This window comes from Apium graveolens, chromosome 9 (genome assembly GCF_009905375.1).
Source record: "Apium graveolens cultivar Ventura chromosome 9, ASM990537v1, whole genome shotgun sequence".
NCBI classification, from domain to species: domain Eukaryota; kingdom Viridiplantae; phylum Streptophyta; class Magnoliopsida; order Apiales; family Apiaceae; genus Apium; species Apium graveolens.
The window spans coordinates 228778211-228796251 of record NC_133655.1 but is presented as its reverse complement, the minus strand read 5'-3'; the positions used below and the strand labels follow the sequence as shown (position 1 = coordinate 228796251).

The 18041-nt window shown below is 35.7% G+C and overlaps 1 long non-coding RNA gene across 2 annotated transcripts; it reads left to right on the top strand.

Annotated features, from left to right (window-relative positions):
* Window positions 1–4189: 4189 nt before the first annotated feature.
* LOC141686711 (uncharacterized) lies at window positions 4190–8414 on the top strand. 2 transcript variants are annotated; one of them, XR_012560784.1, is made up of 5 exons: window positions 4190–4410; window positions 4684–4743; window positions 4970–5026; window positions 5209–5280; window positions 7908–8414. It is a non-coding gene; the product is annotated as an uncharacterized LOC141686711 (long non-coding RNA). The 2 variants fall into 2 exon arrangements; XR_012560785.1 differs by lacking the exon at window positions 7908–8414 and having other exon boundaries at window positions 5209–6006.
* Window positions 8415–18041: the final 9627 nt, after the last annotated feature.

The window sequence follows — 18041 nt, the reverse complement described above, 5'->3', positions numbered from 1 at the left end:
GTATATGATCGGTAAATGCTAATATTGACCAGATTTTAATTCTGAACGTACTAAAACCTATGTTTTAATGATCTGACTTATGTGTTACATGATATATGTGATTACGTGTTATACTAAAACCTATCTATTTACAGTTTTAAACTGCCATAAATAGTTATAAACGATCGGGTAGATGTCAAGGCGTATAGTTACGTCGATTGAGTTTTGTTTTGTCAGTTAAGATAGTCCTTTTGTTTATAGAATCGAGTAGCAAGGAGTACAGTTAAGTGTTAGACGGAGATAGTAGCCAGCAGCTATAAGCCAGAGTAATAGTAAGAAGTTATTGAGCATACCAGGCAAGTACCCTAACTTCACTTATTGTTCAAGTGACGTTTATTTCGAATCATATTATGCAAGTATTTATATCTACATTTATCATTCAAGTAATATTGACTCCAAATTTTATTCTTTCAATTTCTCTACTATTCTAAGTTCATTGGTTGTTCTGGTTATTTCTCCATTGGTTGTTGAGATAACTCTGGACCATGAGAAATGGAGAGTTATGTGGTTAAGGATGTCATTTGATTCGACTCCTTTGACGGAAAATTGTTTTTTTTATGGGTTGGATGGTTGCGTAAGAGGCCGTGACGGCGGTCTAGCGTGAGCTATGTGTTATACAGGATATAACACCTTGCTAGGCCGATATGTGCCTTGGGTACCTTTTGTTTAGTTGGATATGCTTTGGCATACCGGTGTTGCTCCGCGGCTAATCACCGGCGGTAACACACCGTCGTTCGAGGATTCCAATCCTGAAACAAAATATATATGCAAATGTTGTATATTATCAAATATATACCAGTTTTGATACTGTTCAGGTATTGTGGTTTGGTTTTGTTCATCAGATATAATGTTGTTGTTGTTCCAAATCATAAGTTATTTACTGCTTGATGAGCATTTCTTTCGCTCATACTTGTTTCATATCCTGATTCTTTCAGCTAGGCCAGGGCAAGCTTGAGTTCCAGGTCTGACCAGAAGTTGTGTGCTTGTAGATAGTTCGGTATGTTTTTTTTCCAGATAGACAGTTTGGGACGCTTGAATAGTCTAGAGGTTTGTAATAAAAATTGGAATAATCAATAAAACTAATTAGACTTATGGTTGTAATAACAGTTGGTTTGTATTAGTTCCTGTTCCATACTATAACCTGTGATCGATCTAGTTGTTTGCAAGGGGTCATATTTATTATATTATTCTGCTGTGATTATTTTATTATGGTTTATTGGCTAGTGACCCCCAAATCTAGACCCCGGGTTTGAAGGGTGCCACACAAATACCAGATATTCCTTATATTTCCCTGCACATATCCGAATCAAATCAAGTTGATTTTGGTACCCAAGTTTCCTTGGGTCCTGCCTTGTTAGCCTTTTTCTTAGGTTTCTTAGGCTTGTCCTCATTTGACTTAGGTATCTGAAGTTCATCCTTAGTTATTTGAGTAGAACCTTTAAAACCATTCATCATTGCAGTATTATCATGCACGGATGGTTAACATGATATGGCATACTAGGTGCAAACATGTTATTCCATAATGGCATTTTTGGCATACTAAATGCAGCATAATAATGATTTTGTGCAAATGGCATCTTAGTAAATTATGCATTCAAATTATGTGCAGGCATAACATTCACAGGCATTGTAGGCATACTAGATATTGAAGGAGGTGCAGACATGGGTGTAGGCATAGAAAGTTTGCAATTAATAGATAAATGATTAATACTACCACATTTTAAAAAGATTTTTCTAGGTGCATATTTGTCAGGTGTGTAGTTGTTATTCTTGTTAATTCCTACCTTCCCATTCCTTATATTCTTCTTTTTTGATTCTGCTTTAACCTCCATTTTCTCCAACCTGTCATTCAATTGCTTGATTGACATATGTCCTACATTTACTCTCTTATTTCACTTGATTTGACTTGTTTTTCCTATAACAAAGTTCTTGGAAACTGATCCATATTTCTCATTTAACTTAGCTAGCTTCGCTTTGCTAACTAGCTTCCGATCACTCGATGAATATGGTTCTTTGTCTTTCGACGGATTGAGCTTTTTGTCATTCGATGGATAATCTTCATTATCCGTTGGATCCACATAGAGTCCTTCTACGAAACTGGAATCTAGTTTCTCTTTGCTCCTTTTACAGGCTTCCTCACAGAAAGACTCCATATCTTGAACTTTGGTAATTTGAGCATAAACATCTCTAGATGATTTCCGGACCTTAATTACCTCATGTTCTCGTTCAAGTTGCTTTCTTAAAATCTCCCGTTTCTTTAAGGATTCAGTCAGTTCTTCCTTGGAAATTTTACACTATAATTTCAGTTTATCAAACTCAATAAATTGAGTTTCTAACACATTATTTCTTTCACTCAAAAACAAATTATTTTCTTTAATCTTAGTGTTTCATTTAGTGAGAGATTTGAGAGTAACACACAAATGATGTAATTCTATTAACATGTCATTTATAGCATCATTACACTCAACTTTGGATAAATGTGCTAGATTGGTAGTGATTACCTGATTGCTTGAAGAACTAACTTCTGCTTCATCTGATTTTGCCATAAGTGATAGATTTACATAGCTTGTATCATCATCATCATCTAATCTATCAGCAGCATGATCATTTTCCTGAGTTAGAAAAGCCCTTTCTTTCTGTTTGAGCAACTCAAAGTATTTATTTTTGTAATCCACAGTCTCAAACTTCCTTCTGTTAGAATCAGGCTTTCTGCATTCACTTGCAAAATGACCACTCAAGCCACACTTGAAACATTTAAATTTTGACTTGTCAACCATGTTTCTGTTTGTCTTGGATGCTCCAAAATACTTCTTAAATTTGAGCTTGGCAAACCTTCTGGATAGAAAATCCAGATGCTCATCTATGTCATCCATTTCATCTTGAATCAGATGATCTTCATGTTCAGCTACTAGCCCTTTTCCTTTGCCTTCATAAACTCTAGGGTTTGGTGCAGATTCCACAACTTCAACCTTTATCTTCTTCTCTCTCTCTTGCTCAGCAACTAATGCAATGGATTCTCCCTTCTTCCTTCATTTCTCCAGCTTCTCATCTTGCTCTATTTCAATCTCATAGGTCTTTAGAATCCCATAAAGTCTGTCCAAGGTAAATTCCTTGTAATCTTGAGAATTTCTTAGGGAGACTGTCATAGGCTTCTAGTTCTTTGGTAGAGATTTAAGGAATTTGAGGTTTGAGTCCTTTGTCTGATAGACTCTTCCATGCATCTTTAGAGCATACAGCAACTTCTGAAATCTACTAAAAATATCAGTGATTGACTCACTTTCTTCACTATGAAAATGCTCATATTGCTGAATCAAGAGTTGTATTTTATTTTCCCTTACTTGCTCAGTTCCATCACATATAACTTGAATTGTATCCCAAACCTCTCTAGCAGTTTTTCAATTTATGATGTTGTCACACATGTCACCATCAACACCATTAAATAAAATGTTCATGGCCTTCTTATCCTTATGAACTTGTTTAATATCTGGACCAGATCATTCTGCTCTAGGTTTTGGGATGGATGGCTCATTTCCTGTAGCAACTCTCATAGGGACATGAGGACCTTTCTTAATACAGTACACATATTCTTCATCTTGAGAGAGTAGATGCAGGTGCATTTTCATCTTCCAATGGTGATAATTGTCTTTGTCCAGAAATGGAATCTTTACTCCAACATCTTTTCTGCTCATCTTGTTAGTTGTTGTGATCTTTAAACTCTTTGTTCTACAAGCTTCCTCTGATACCAACACTACACCATATATGGCCTGTTGTAACGGTTTTTTTCAGTGTAACCAGCTAAAGTGTGACCATAGATAGGTTAAAATTATTTTTGGCTATCTATGGTTATACTTTTTTTTATTGTAACCATTGATGTCATTTAGTGTAACTATAGAAAAAATAAGTCATCTACGGTTACACAAAAATTGATATTACCATTGATCTTAAAAAGGTGTAACAAAAAACAAAAATTTGAGGCGGTCACATAAAAAACATAAGAGGGGAATTCAAATTATTAAAAACATAAGGGCGGGGAATAAAATTTATTAAAAGTTCACTTTTTCCTAAAACTAACAAATCCATCTCACAAAACCCTCTTACTCTCGAACTCAGACTCTCCTCTCTCTCAGTTTTTTCAAGATTATACTCTCAATATATCCGATGGTCTTCAATCGGGTCTCTGAGTTCTTCAATTGGATTCATTGTAATCAGGTCTTTGTTTTAAATTGGGATTTGTCAATTGACTTACACTAAATCAATTTGGGCCTTAAGGCAGGCCTTTGGTCTCTATTAATAGGGTCTTCAACTCTGAATCATGTAAATGACTTGGTCGAAGGCGCTTTCTCTCTCTCTCCCCCCTTCTTTCCCCCTCAGGTAGTTGTATAATCTCTCTACCAACTAGTTGTATAATCTCTCTCTCTCCCTCTCACTCTGTCTCTCCATCTCCCTCCTTATCCCACTATCTCTCTCTCTGTCTCTCTATCTTTCTCTATCTCCCCAAAATTATAGTTTTCTTGAATTTGATTACCTGATTAAATTTGAAATTGAGTAAGATGAATTAGATTTACAGACAGTTTCATATTTCGTTGCACAGTGTTTGCCGCTGAAGATATGGAATTGTTTTGAATTTATGTGTACAAATTGCAGGATACATGTTTTGGCGTGCTTAGGCGGGAGCTAGATCATAGCGAGCATGATATTTTTAAAGTAAGCGTTTCATTTTTTTCAAATTTTTTTTCTCTGAGTTGCTTAATATTGCGATAGCTAGGGCCTATTTATTGAAATACTGAGAATAGAAGACTGCGAAGTACCCTACATTTGATTTAAGACATTAGATTTAGTGGCTTAGTTGCCTTGTGAGTTCTGGCTCTATTACAGAGTTATTTTGATTTTGCAAAGTTAATTTATATGTGTATCCTCTTTAATGTGGCAGTTCCTTCTTGAATGTGCCGAATAGCTTTATCACAAGATTCCTCTCTATGGGACTGTGGTATGGTGGATTTTTTCTTTTAATTTTGTCGTATCCGCATTCTGTGTTTTTCTTGCTTATTGTCTTGAATGTGCTTTGATTATTTCTTGTCTGCTTCGTTGGAATTTAAACTATTAATGTTTTGTAGTTTAAGCATCAGTTTCACAAGTGAATTCTAATGAATTTCGTGCATCATTCTGTAGGTTGGGTTGCTGAACTTGGAAAATGATGGTTTTGTTAAAAAAATTGTTGAAACCATCCACACCAAGATGCAGGTAAATAAGTTAATGCACGACTGCACATATTTATGCATTAAGCAATAAGCGATTAAGCCATCAGTTGGAACATAAATCTTTCTTTATTTTTTATGTTTTGCTCTTTGTTTGTTTTTTTGTTTTGCTCGATGATGGTTCCAGTACAATACATGTACTAGTTAATAAAAAATTTAATGCTTTTGTCTCTAATTAATTAATTGGTTTCCCTATGTTGCGTGTCATGAAATTTTAACTAATGGTTCTGTAAGTATGATACCATACAGTTACTGATAGGTCAAGTGAAAGACAAAGTTGTTCCCTAATATATGATGTTGTAGACTGCAACTTGAAACCTAAGTAAATATCTAACGCTGTTTCTACATCATGACATTTGTTCCTGGAAGAGGCAGGGGCTACTGGAGAATACCACAAGGCAGTATAATTATTTTTTTTAGATAATTACATGCCACTGAAAACCCACATTACCTTAGTTTTGATATATTGCCACACTTGTATATTCGTAGAGATGAAGTTTAAGTTATTATTGATTCTAAGATAAGCCACATGGATAATTGTAATTTAAGGACAAATTAACAAGTCTTGAGATCGTGTCATTGCTTTGCTTTATTTGCTCCAAATCTTTTTCTAAATTCTGTTTTAACCAATGGGCTAGCAAGGGTTTGACAAGGGTAACTTATGTTAAAAAATTTAAAGTTTGAAATAAAGGTATTGATATCATGGTTTCTAATTTTAGATGATCTATTCTTGGTTAACTTGTCTCTATAAGTTTTAAATATATTCACCCGTAGATTTGTTATTCACCAGTGCATTGTTCAACCTGAGTCCAGCTTCTATTTGAGTATCTAAACGTAATATTTAATGTATGTTGATGTATATTTAGAGATTACGGATCGTGAGGGGAACCATCATACTCTTGTAAGGGGTTCACTCTGTTTTTTATGTTTTGTTTGATTATTCTCATTTTATTTATGAAATTGTTTTATATAGATTAGTCAGTAAGATAAATTGTATGCACTTATACCATTGTGATTCTTAATGAGAATAATACAAGACTGTAGGTTAAGTATTTCATGATAAAAAACTTAATAATCTATATTTTAGTATCTTTTCTGCTTGGGTTTTGATAAGTGGACTTTATATCTACTTGGAACGCTTCATTACAGGCTTAAGTTGGTGTTTTAGACTTAGGTTGTTGGTATTTTTGATGTGTTTTAGTGTTATTGTATTTAAGACATCAGTTATATGAAGAAAGGAGTTTTTCAACGAAATATGCTGAAATTGGAAGTCTAGGCCATTCTCAATTTGTAGAGAATCTCGTTAGCTTCACGTGGGTAGTTAAATCACCTAATTCTGACTAGTAGAACTCAAGATATGGCCAAAAGAAGATTTATCAGAACAATTCGAGAATATCAGCGCGGCGGTGCCTGAAGGCCGTGCGCCCGCGCCCGGTTTCTGCCCCAGAATCCTGATTTTAGTCGGAATTGAAGATTTTAAGAGTCCTGGTCATCCTGGAGCCTATCCATACCCATTAAATGATGTTTTCAACAAGAAGGAGACCTGGGAGAGCAATAAGAAGACCTAGAGAGCACGAGAAGGCTACAGAGAAGAAGACTCTTATTTTCTTCAATATAGTTGATACTTGGATGCTTGTTTTCGATTTTTCTTTGAACCCTAGTACTCTTATATTTTTTATTATCATGCTTTTATTGGAACCCATGGTGACGATGGGTTCAGTTATGAACTAATCATTATCGTGAGGTTCTAACCAATTTATTTATGGATTTTTATAGTTAATTGTTTCAATATCTTGGTGTGTGGTGATTGTATGATATCCTAGTATTGGTTGTGCTTATTCGTCTTATGTGCGTAGCTAACATATAAGATAGCGTGTTAATCTCTATTGAAGCGAAAGTGAATATAGAGATTTAGAACTTGCCATGCTAGCATAGGTTCATGCATTTGTTATGCATGATTCGTAGGTAATTTTAACCATCTTACTTTCCCTATGTAATCACGATAGATAACTTGTTCATTAAACCTTTATGTTGTCAAATTCTATAGACATATAGGGTCTCAACATAATTGGTGTCTATTCAGCTTCTATCTCTTTTGTGGATGTCTGGTAGTAGGGTATTCGTACAACGAAAGTTGGCGTTTACTAGTTTCTTGTTATCTGATTAGTTGTCATCACCATTGCATGCTAAGGTTAAGAACAATGACTTTGAATGAAGTAGTAATGAAGTTAGAATCCCATGTTTGTCTCATATAAGTAACTCAACCTCAATTTTCTTAGTTAATGTTATTTAGTATAATCTCTTAGTTTAATCAAAACCCAATTTGTTATTTGTCTTAGCATTGAATGATAGCCATACCATTGTTGCATAGGTGCATAAATTGAACTTAACCTAAACCAGTCTCTGTGGAAATGAATCTGATTTATATCTTATACTACTTGTGAATGCGAATACTTGCGTGAATTTTAGTACGTGTTTTCTCCCTAACAAGTTTTTGGCGCCGCTGCCGGGGACTTGGTGTTAATTTTTAATTTATGTGCTTGTCATCAGTGGTCGTTAAAGTTCATTGACTCAGATTCTTTTACTTTCACCATTTACTTGTTTGTGTTTCAGGTACTCATTACAATGGGAGAACTTGCAACACCAACGAAAGCATTGATGGATTTTTCTCTACCAAAGATCAATGACATTCAATCTAGCATTGTCAGGCCAGCTATCACAGCTAATACCTTTGAGATCAAGCCTGGCCTCATTCAGATGGTATAGAATTCAGTCCAGTTTAGGGGTACTCCAACGGAAGATCCCAATACGCACATTAGGGATTTCAGAGAGATCTGCGACACCTTCAAGTTCAATGGGGTTTCTGAAGATGCTATAAAGCTGAGACTTTTCCCATTCTCTCTGAGGGACAAGGCTAAGAGTTGGTTACACTCTGTACCAGCTGGTTCGATTGCTACTTGGGAAGATCTTGCTCAGAAGTTTCTTACTAAATTCTTCCCTATGGCGAAGACAGCTGCACTCAGAAACACTCTTACTCAATTTGCGCAGCAATCGGGAGAATCTCTATGTCAAGCTTGGGAGCGCTACAAGGAGATGTTTAGTGTAATATCCGGGATATATCGTGTAAATATTTTTGTTAATAAATAATTAATATATGTGTTTAGTATCCATTCTGTGAATTAATTGCTAAGTGTTAAATGTGCTTGGATGTTTAAAAATATTATTAATTGAGTATTTTAATTTTTATATGTCCAAAATAAAATATAGATAATTGTCATATCTTCCTAATTATTTTTATGTTGATTTATGGATTTATAAAGATCATATGAAATTTATAAAATCTTTTTCCGAGTATTTAAAATCTATTTTATAAAAATGGGACCCAACCGACGTTATTCGTTGTTGCGTTTTTGGAACCCGAAACTCTTCCGAGAACTCCTTCCTAACCTAATTGTAATATTCCGAGCATATTCCATGTTACGACTTTTTCGATCCGGCGTACGGTTTGTCCTGCGCGGGTCCCGGCGCAACATTTTCGATACAATATTCATTTCGGTAAATCTATAAAACTCGTATTTTCGATAAACGGGAGCTTTTATTTAAACTATCCCAATTATCACCTCGTAGTACGTGTACCCAGGCGCTGAGACCAAGACCGCAGTACAAATTGTACTGGTTTGGATAATTATCACGAAAACCGATACCGGTTGGATCAGTTTTTATAAATAAATGTACCATTTTATATCCGGAATGATCCAACGGGATACTAATTTTCGGTAATTATAAATAGCCCTTTCCCGTATTTTATTTCGTATCAAAATCATTTGCAGACAGTTAATTATATAATTTTACAAAGAAAAACCCTATATTCATATAATCTTCCAAGAATCAAACAGCAAAATGAAGTTGTTATTGATCTCTGTTTTCAAAGCTCGAGTACTCAATCCAAAGGTCTTGAGGTGTTTAATCAGATTCTGAGCTTAGTTTTACTGCAGAAATCAAGGTTTATTTTCTATATTTTTATTTATTTTTGAATTAATTTTATTAAAAATAGGATTTTTTGTTCGGATGATTGTTTGTATGATTTGATGCTTGCATGTTGTAGAGCTTGTTTTCCTGATGATTTTTGTATGTCATACGTCTGATTTGGAGTTCAATAACATGCTCAAAAGTGGGCTTAATTTTCGAATTTTGAAATTAGGGTTTATAACCCGTATGAATGTTTTCAATTGAAATTTGGGGGTTTTTGATTTAGGGGTTATTAGTTGTTGATTTATAGTGGATTGTGTTCCTTATGAAATTTGCAATCGATTGGTATATAGCTCGTTAACAGAGGATTAGTGAATCGAAGGGAGTTGTGTTTTGAAGATTTCCGAAGTTCGCCGGAAACCGGCGATGTTCTTGGTCATTTTCCGGCCAGAACAGGGATGATTGATGTGTTTTGATTGCTTGAACAAGTTCCTGGTGTTGTGTATTTTAGATCTGGAGGTGTTGGTGGGGTGAGGACGCTGGGATCGTCTTCTCCGGCGAGACAGAACGTTTTCCGGCGACCCCCCTGTAAAATTGCAGTTTAGTACCTGTAGTTTTAAAAACGATGAAGTTAGGTCCCTGAGGTTTCCAGAACTTGCAAATTTTGGATTCCTGTTTTAAAAATATTCAAAAATCATATTTTCTATTTATTTTTATTATAAAAATTCGATTTTAATTTCTGAAAATTCCAAAAATTATTATTTTAATTCCGAAAATTCTTTTTAATTCAAAAATAAATCTGAATTAATTAGTTAATTAATTTCAGTTAATTTTAATTGACTAATTGGTCAATTAATTCGAAAATTAATTGATTAATTGATTTAACTAATTATTAATTGATTTTAATTAATTATTTAATTAGATTTAATTATTTAAAAATTATTTAAAAATTCTGATAGTTTCGAGCTTTAAAATATTAATCTAAATTATTTTCAAGGTTCGATAATTATTATAAAATTGTTTTGAAGCCAGAATTGGCCAACCGAACCCTATTTATTACGCCGAAATCGATCTAACGACCCGTTTTAATTCCGAAAAATGTTTTAAAAATCATTTTAACTACCTGAAAGCCTATTTATGACCCGAGACTTCTTTATAAATGAGATATCATTGATTATGTGACGTGTTATGTGTTATATGTGAATTGTTGGTTGACTGTCGGTCGGTATATTCGATGTTTACATGTTTAGTGCGTAACTTTCAATCCGTTAATCGGATTTGGGTAAAACGAAGGGTAAATAGGAGTATGTGTTGAATAGAATCATATGAGTTGAATATTGATAGATGCTTATGATATGTGAGCAGAAGAGGCAAGACGCAGGAAAGGGAAACAGGTAGTTGAGGAGTAAGACGATTGTGATTGGAAGCGAGTGCAGTGTAGTAAGATAATACCAGGCAAGTGTTCTGAACTTTCTCAAGATATTGTCGTGATTGATATTCCTGTTTATATTGCAAGTGCTTTGAAGCACTGAACCCTAAACCTTGATTCCAAGTTATTGATCTTGATCCGTAAACCTGATTCTTTTTAGACCATCAATTGTTGTATACCCAATTATGAACCTCAAATATACGATACTACTCCACAAATATATACAAACTACATATCAAACCCTGATCCAGATTGCTTACACATTCAAACCATTGTATTTATGCTTTGAAAGACCAAATCCATGAAACCCTGAAACATTGATTCAATGTTATCCAATTCTTTCATTACCTAGCATCCAAACTTTGAAAATGCTCTTTTGATCCTTATGCAGATTAAAACCATTTCATTATTGAACGTTCAATATTGTTAATGATTCTGGTTATTGTTTATTATTGCTTATTTGGTTATTATGTTAGAATTGGATTGTTTTTATAAAATTGTGGACCAGATTCGTGGTCAGACCATATAATGGTCAAGTTAGGCCAATGTGTGCCTTGGATCCAGTAGTTAGAGTAGTACTGTGTGCTTTGCTCGGGGTTAGTGCGTGACTGATCAGCAGCCTAACCTTGGTTTTTAACATGAAAATATAATATCCAATTCTAAATCATAATCCATTGTTCACTTGATATCATAACCATGTTCACCTGATGATCATTATTCTCAGTTTTGTCATTTTGACTTGCTGAGCTAGTTAGCTCATTTGTGCGATATTGTTTCTGTTCTTTTCCAGTTAAGAAGGAACCGGTTGGTACCGAGGATCCCCAGTCCAGCGCGAGAGCTAGGGGTTCAGGTTAATTGAGCTGAGCTAGTAGGCTTCTTTTGGAATAATTTAAGTTTGTAAAAGTTTGTAATAATGTTTAATACTCAGTTATGAGTTGGATAGTTGGGATTTGAACGGTTTGTAATATAAGTAGATGTGTTTGGCTTGTGTGCATACTTTAACCTGTTGCGGTCCGTGGTAGTTAGTAAGTAGGGTCACTGCATATTATTATTATCTTTATTATTGTTATAAGCAGGTTATAAATAAGGTGTGTGTGTGGACCCCAAACTTCTGACCCGGGTTTGGAGGGCGCCACACTTAGGAAGTGTCCTCGTCATGGAATGCCTGATTGGATGATCATCAATTGCTTCTATAATGGGTTGGGAGCACAGTCAAGACCCATACTCGATGCAATATCAGGTGGAGCATTATGGGCAAAAAGCTATGAGGAAGCTTATGATCTAATTGAATTGATAGCTACTAATGAATATCAGTATCCAGCTCAGAGATTTTTATAGTGCAAGGTAGCAGGAGTTCTTCAAGTGGATACAGCTACGGCTATCACTGCTCAACTAAAGGCGTTGTCTATGAAGTTCGATTCTCTGGCTAACTATCGTGTTAATCAGATAACCAGTGTTTGTGAGTTGTGTGCAGGTTCGCATGCGACGGTACAATGCGCTATATCTAGTGAATCAGCTCAATTTGGGAGCAACTTTCAGAGATCGCAGCAACCAGTTCCAGACACTTATCATCCTGACAACTGGAATCATCCTAACTTCAGATGGAGCAACAATCAGAATACAATGCAACAGCCGTTCCAGAAGTTTGGAGCAAAACAATTCTACCCGCCTGGTTTTCAGCAACAATTTGCACTAAGACAACAACTCCAACTTCAACAACAAACTCATGATGCAGATCAATCTTCGAATGAAAAATCTGAACTGGAGGAGTTGAGGCTTATATGTAAAAAGCAGACTCTTATATGCCAAAGCCAGGCTGTTTCTATCAAGACTCTAGAGGACCAAATAGGAAAAATTGCTAACTCCTTATTGAATCGACCACCAGGAACGCCTTCTAGTGATACAGAAGCCAATCCAGGAAAAAGGGAAGTTGAAGAACAGGTGAACGCCATCACCTTAAGGTCTGGAAAGGTCGCAAGCCCCAATATTCAGCAAGACGAAGAGCCTGAAAAATCTCAAGTTTCAGAAAATGAAGTTTATCCTGAAGAAGAAGTGCTGAAGGATACCGAGGTGGAACCAAGGAATAAAACTGTGGAACACACTCCTCCTGAGGGTAATACAGGGGAGAAACCGGTCTATCCTCCACCTCCTTTTCCTAAGAGGCTACAGAAGCAGAAGTTGGATAAGCAATTTGCTAAGTTTCTGAAGGTGTTCAAGAAACTTCATATTAACATACCTTTCACTGAATCTCTTGAACAGATGCCTAGCTATGCGAAGTTTATGAAAGGTATTCTTTCTCGGAAAGTGAAGCTCGATGAATTAGAGAATGTTGCTCTTATGGAGGAGTGCAGTATTGTACTGTAACAGAAGTTGCCTCCGAAGCTTAAAGATCCTGGAAGCTTCACTATTCCTTGCACTATTGGAAACTTGTATTTCGACAAATTCTTGTGTGATTTGGGAGCTAGCATAAATCTGATGCCCTTGTCTATCTTCAAAAAGCTTGGTTTGCCTGATCCGAAACCGCATACATGTCATTGCAACTAGCTGATCGTTCCATTGTTTATCCACGAGGAATAGTGGAGGATGTCTTGGTTAAGGTGGATAAACTCATCTTCCCTACTGATTTTGTAATTATGGACTTTGAGGAGGATAAGAAGATTCCATCACCTTGGGAAGACCATTCTTGGCTACAGGCCGAACTATGATCGATGTGCAAAAATGAGAGCTTACGATGAAGGTTCAGATCAGAAGGTCACTTTTAATGTGTTCAAGGAAATAAAGTTGCCCATGGCTAAAGAGGAGTGCTTTAAAGTAGAGTTGGTAGACTCTGTCGTGAATTCAGAGCTTAAGCAATTGCCAAAGTCAGATACCTTAACAGGGGGATTTGATAGTAAAGATGAAGAAGGGGTAGAACAACTGTAGTATTTGAATGCACCTCCATAGAAGAGGAAGTTGGATATGCCATTCGATTATCTTGGGTTAGCAGAGTTGAAAATTTCTCAGGAGCGTCTCGAGCCGTCTATTGAAGATGCTCCCACACTTGAGCTCAACCCACTGTCAGATCACTTCAGTTATGCATTCTTAGGTGCACCCTCTGACAAGGGGTTGGGATATATTTTTGATGATATAGAGGGTCACCGGTCGGTTCTTCCCGTGCTTACAGATGGTCCCTCGCGTGCACCACAGGTAGTTGATAGGACTGGTGTTGGTAATGCACAATACAGGCGATTGACTAGGCGTATGGAGGTCATGCACGACATTCACTATTATTTTGCTGCGGATTTGACACACGCTCTCGGTACTGTTTCCCGAGACACTGCTGTCGAGGATGATTGGCCACCTGATCCTCCACCCGAGGAGGGTGATCTTTCCGAAAAATAGGTATGCCTGAAATCCATATTATTACCTTCAGTGAGGACATTGAAAATTTTAAGTTTGTGGGTGATAATGTAAGGATTAGTGTGCGTGTGTGTCCGTATAGTTCATATTGCATGTTTAGTTGTAGTTCATTCATATTTTTGCATGATTGTTCATTTAGGACATATTTGTTGCATTTTTTGTTCGTGTTATTATGAGAGTCCATGTAGTTACATTTGCATGCATATAATATGATCCCTTAGTTTGACCTATTTCTGATTGATTGGTTGATGTTGATGTGAGTGTAGTGATGACGAATAGACGGATGTTTAAGTCCTAATGAATTGATTTGCATGCCAGAAATGAATATTTTCACAAAGTCTTATAGGGTTGCTTTTGATATAGATCATGATCATACTTGTTTGTTGTTGAGATTTAATCACTTGGTTATATTTAGAATTTGTGATATTCTCGTAATGACAAAAAGAACACTGTATTTTTAAACTGGAGAAGAACTTGGATTTCATTGCTAGTTGTTGTAAGGCTAGGCGTCAAATGGCTAGTAGCCGGCTCATATTTATATGAGTAGTCTAGGGTTGAATGAGATGGAGCAAAACGCACTCATTCAAAAATTGTTGAAAAAGAAAAGAAAAAAAAAAGAAAAAAACAAAAAAAAAAGAAAAAAGGAAAGAAAAAAAAGTATGTGTTTATGCATAATTGATCAAGAGATCTTTAATACTCGAGTTATTAAGTTCTAGGGGACTTTGTGCCAAGTGACCTAAAGCTTTTTTAGTCTGGGATCCGCTAACCTTTACATGGTTATTATTGCATAAGTCTTTTGGGACCTCATTCATTGCACGGTCAAGTAAGCATATTTGTTATGTGTTCAATAATAACATGAATCCTTGTATAACTCTAGTAGAAAGGAGGTCTTGTGAGTCATTATGCGTTTAATGTCTATTCTAGTTATAAACTTGTGATTGTTTTGATGAAAAACAAGTTATGGTTATTGATCTAGTATCGAGAGAATATCTGTTAAGCATCCCATACACGCAGTTTCTGGTTTGTGAGTTGGTTTGGGGGATTCATTAGAGCTCAATTTTAAGTCATTGCATTCTTAGAGGCATTAGCTTGTTGGTTGGTAATGGTTATTCTGAGGGGATCGTTTGCATTATCATTTAGTGGCATTCACATAGTTGCATTCATGCATTAGATTTGTTTTGTAGTTTTGAGTCTGTTTATGCTTGAGAATAAGCATCGATTCAAGTTTGGGGGTGTGATAAATAGATTTTATATCTACTTGGAACGCTTCATTACAGGCTTAAGTTGGTGTTTTTGACTCAAGTTGTTGGTATTTTTGATGTATTTTTATGTTATGGCATTTAAGGCATCATTTATATGAAGAAATGAGTTTTTCAAGGAAATATGCTGAAAAGAGATCAGAATTGGAAGTCTAAGCCACTCTCAATTTTTAGAGAATCTCGTTAGCTTCGCGTGGGCAGTTGAATCGCGTAATTCTGACGAGCAGAACTCAAGATATGGCCAAAAGAAGATTTGTCAGAAAAATTCCAGAATGTCAGCGCGGCCGTGCCCCAAGACCGCGCGCCCGCGCCCGGTTTCTGCCCCAGAATCCTAATTTTAGTCGCAATTGAAGTTTTTGAGAGTCCTGGTCATCCTGGAGCCTATATATACCCATTAAAAGACGTTTTTAACAAGACGGAGACCTGGGAGAGCAATAAGAAGACCTAGAGAGCACGAGAAGGCTACGGAGAAGAAGACTCTTGTTTTCTTCAATATAGTTGATAGTTGGATGCTTGTTTTGGATTTGTCTTTGAACCCTAGTACTCTTATATTGTTTATTATCATGTTTTCATTGGAACCCATGGTGACGATGGGTTCAGTTATGAACTAATCGTTATCGTGGGGTTCTAACAGATTTATTTATGGACTTCTATAGTTAATTGTTTCAATATCTTGGTGTGTGTTGATTGTATGATATCCTAGTATTGGTTGTACTTATTCGTCTTATGTGCGGAGCTAACATATAAGATAGCGTGTTAATCTCTATTGAAGCGAAAGTTAATATAGAGATTTAGAACTTGCCATGTTGGCATAGGTTCATTTATTTGTTATGCATGATTCGTAGGTAATTTTACCCATTTTACTTACCCTTTGTAATCAAGATAGATAACTTGTTCATTAAACCTCTATGTTGTCAAATTCTATAGACATATAGGGTCTCAACTTAATTGGTGTCTTTTCAGCTTCTATCTCTTTTGTGGATGTCTGGTTGTAGGGTATCCGTACAACAAAAGTTGGCGTTTACTAGTTTCGTGTTATCTGATTAGTTGTCATCATCATTGCATGCTAAGGTTAAGAACAATGACTTTGAATGAAGTAGTAATGAAGTTAGAATCCCATGTTTGTCTCATATAAGTAATTCAACCTCAATTCTCTTAGTTAATGTTATTTAGTATAATCTCTTAGTTTAATCAAAACCCAATTTGTTATTTGTCTTAACATTGAACGATAGTGTTAGGTATAAATACAACACAGAGGGGGGGGGGGGTGAATGTGTTTTGGCTTAAATGTTTGATTTTTGATCGACTTAGGCTTTAGTAGTTGGTTGTTATCAATGATTTAGTAGAATAGATGTTAAACATAAATAACTGTGCAAATATGTAAAACAAAGATCTTCAAAACTCACTTAATTTTATATTAAAAATCAAGCAGTGTTTTGCTACAAAATCTCTAAGTTCTTGTTTTAGAACTTAGCTCCTTTCTTGAGAGAGAATACAAGATTTTCTGTCTAGATTGTTACTTCTGACTAGAGGATCAGTGTTAACTTTATAACTCAATTAACTGCTGGTTTACACAGAGGATAATAAATATGCTATTAGCTTTTCTAAACTGTCACTTGTCATTTCTATTTATAGAAAAGCAAATCTTCCATTTCTGGCTTAGCATATCTTTAGCATCCCGTGTTTAATTTAATCTCCTCTATCAGTTAATCTTTGCCATTGATCTTGCACATCTCTCAAGCTCCTTTTTGTAGACTTGTCAATCCATCTATGTGAATTGTTTGTTGATTTGCAACATTGGATATTGAACTGTTCTGCAATTCTGTACTTAGACAAATTTCTTCACTTCGAGATCTCCAATTAAGCTGTAGAGAACTCGACATCTCGATAGGCATGTTGGCTTGTCGATATCTCTGAAACTTCATTGTTGACTTCACTTATCGACAACTCTGAGTTCCCTAGTGAATTTTGGTTTATCGATAAATCAGAGTTCTCTAATGGACTTTGGCTTATCGATAACTCAGAGTTCTCTAATGAATGTATACTTTTCGATATCTCTGAGTTCTTGAATGGGTATCTGACTTATCGATATCTCCAATAGCATCTCCTGAGTTCTCGATAGACAATTCCTGAGTTCTCGATAGGCAATTCCTGAGTTCTCGATAGGCAATTCCTGAGTTCTCGATAGGTATTTCTGAGTTCTCGAATGACTTCTCTATAACATTAATTATGTGACTTGTAGAGATCTTGATTTAGAATGTTTTTCACCAAACAAAATTATTCAACTCCAAGCTTCTTCATAATTCTTCTGAGGCATGACCTTCTTGATCTTCTTCCAGATAGAATTCTTAGGCTTGACACTGTTTAGGGAAAAATGCTCCAGTCTGCTCCATTTACATTTTACAGACATTAAGGTTTACAAGTATAAATTACAGATTAAGGTTACAGTACAACTAATCTTAGGGTTGGCCCCAAGCTTAACTGATTGCTAATGACATTGTCAGCATCAATAATCTTTGACATCATCATGTTAATGACATTGTTAGCTCCAGTAATCTTTGACATCTGATCATTGAAGATTAATGACATTGTTAGCTCCAGTAATCTTTGATATCAGATCATTGAAGATTAATGACATTATTAGCTCCAGTAATCTTTGACATCAGATCATTGAAGATTAATGACATTGTT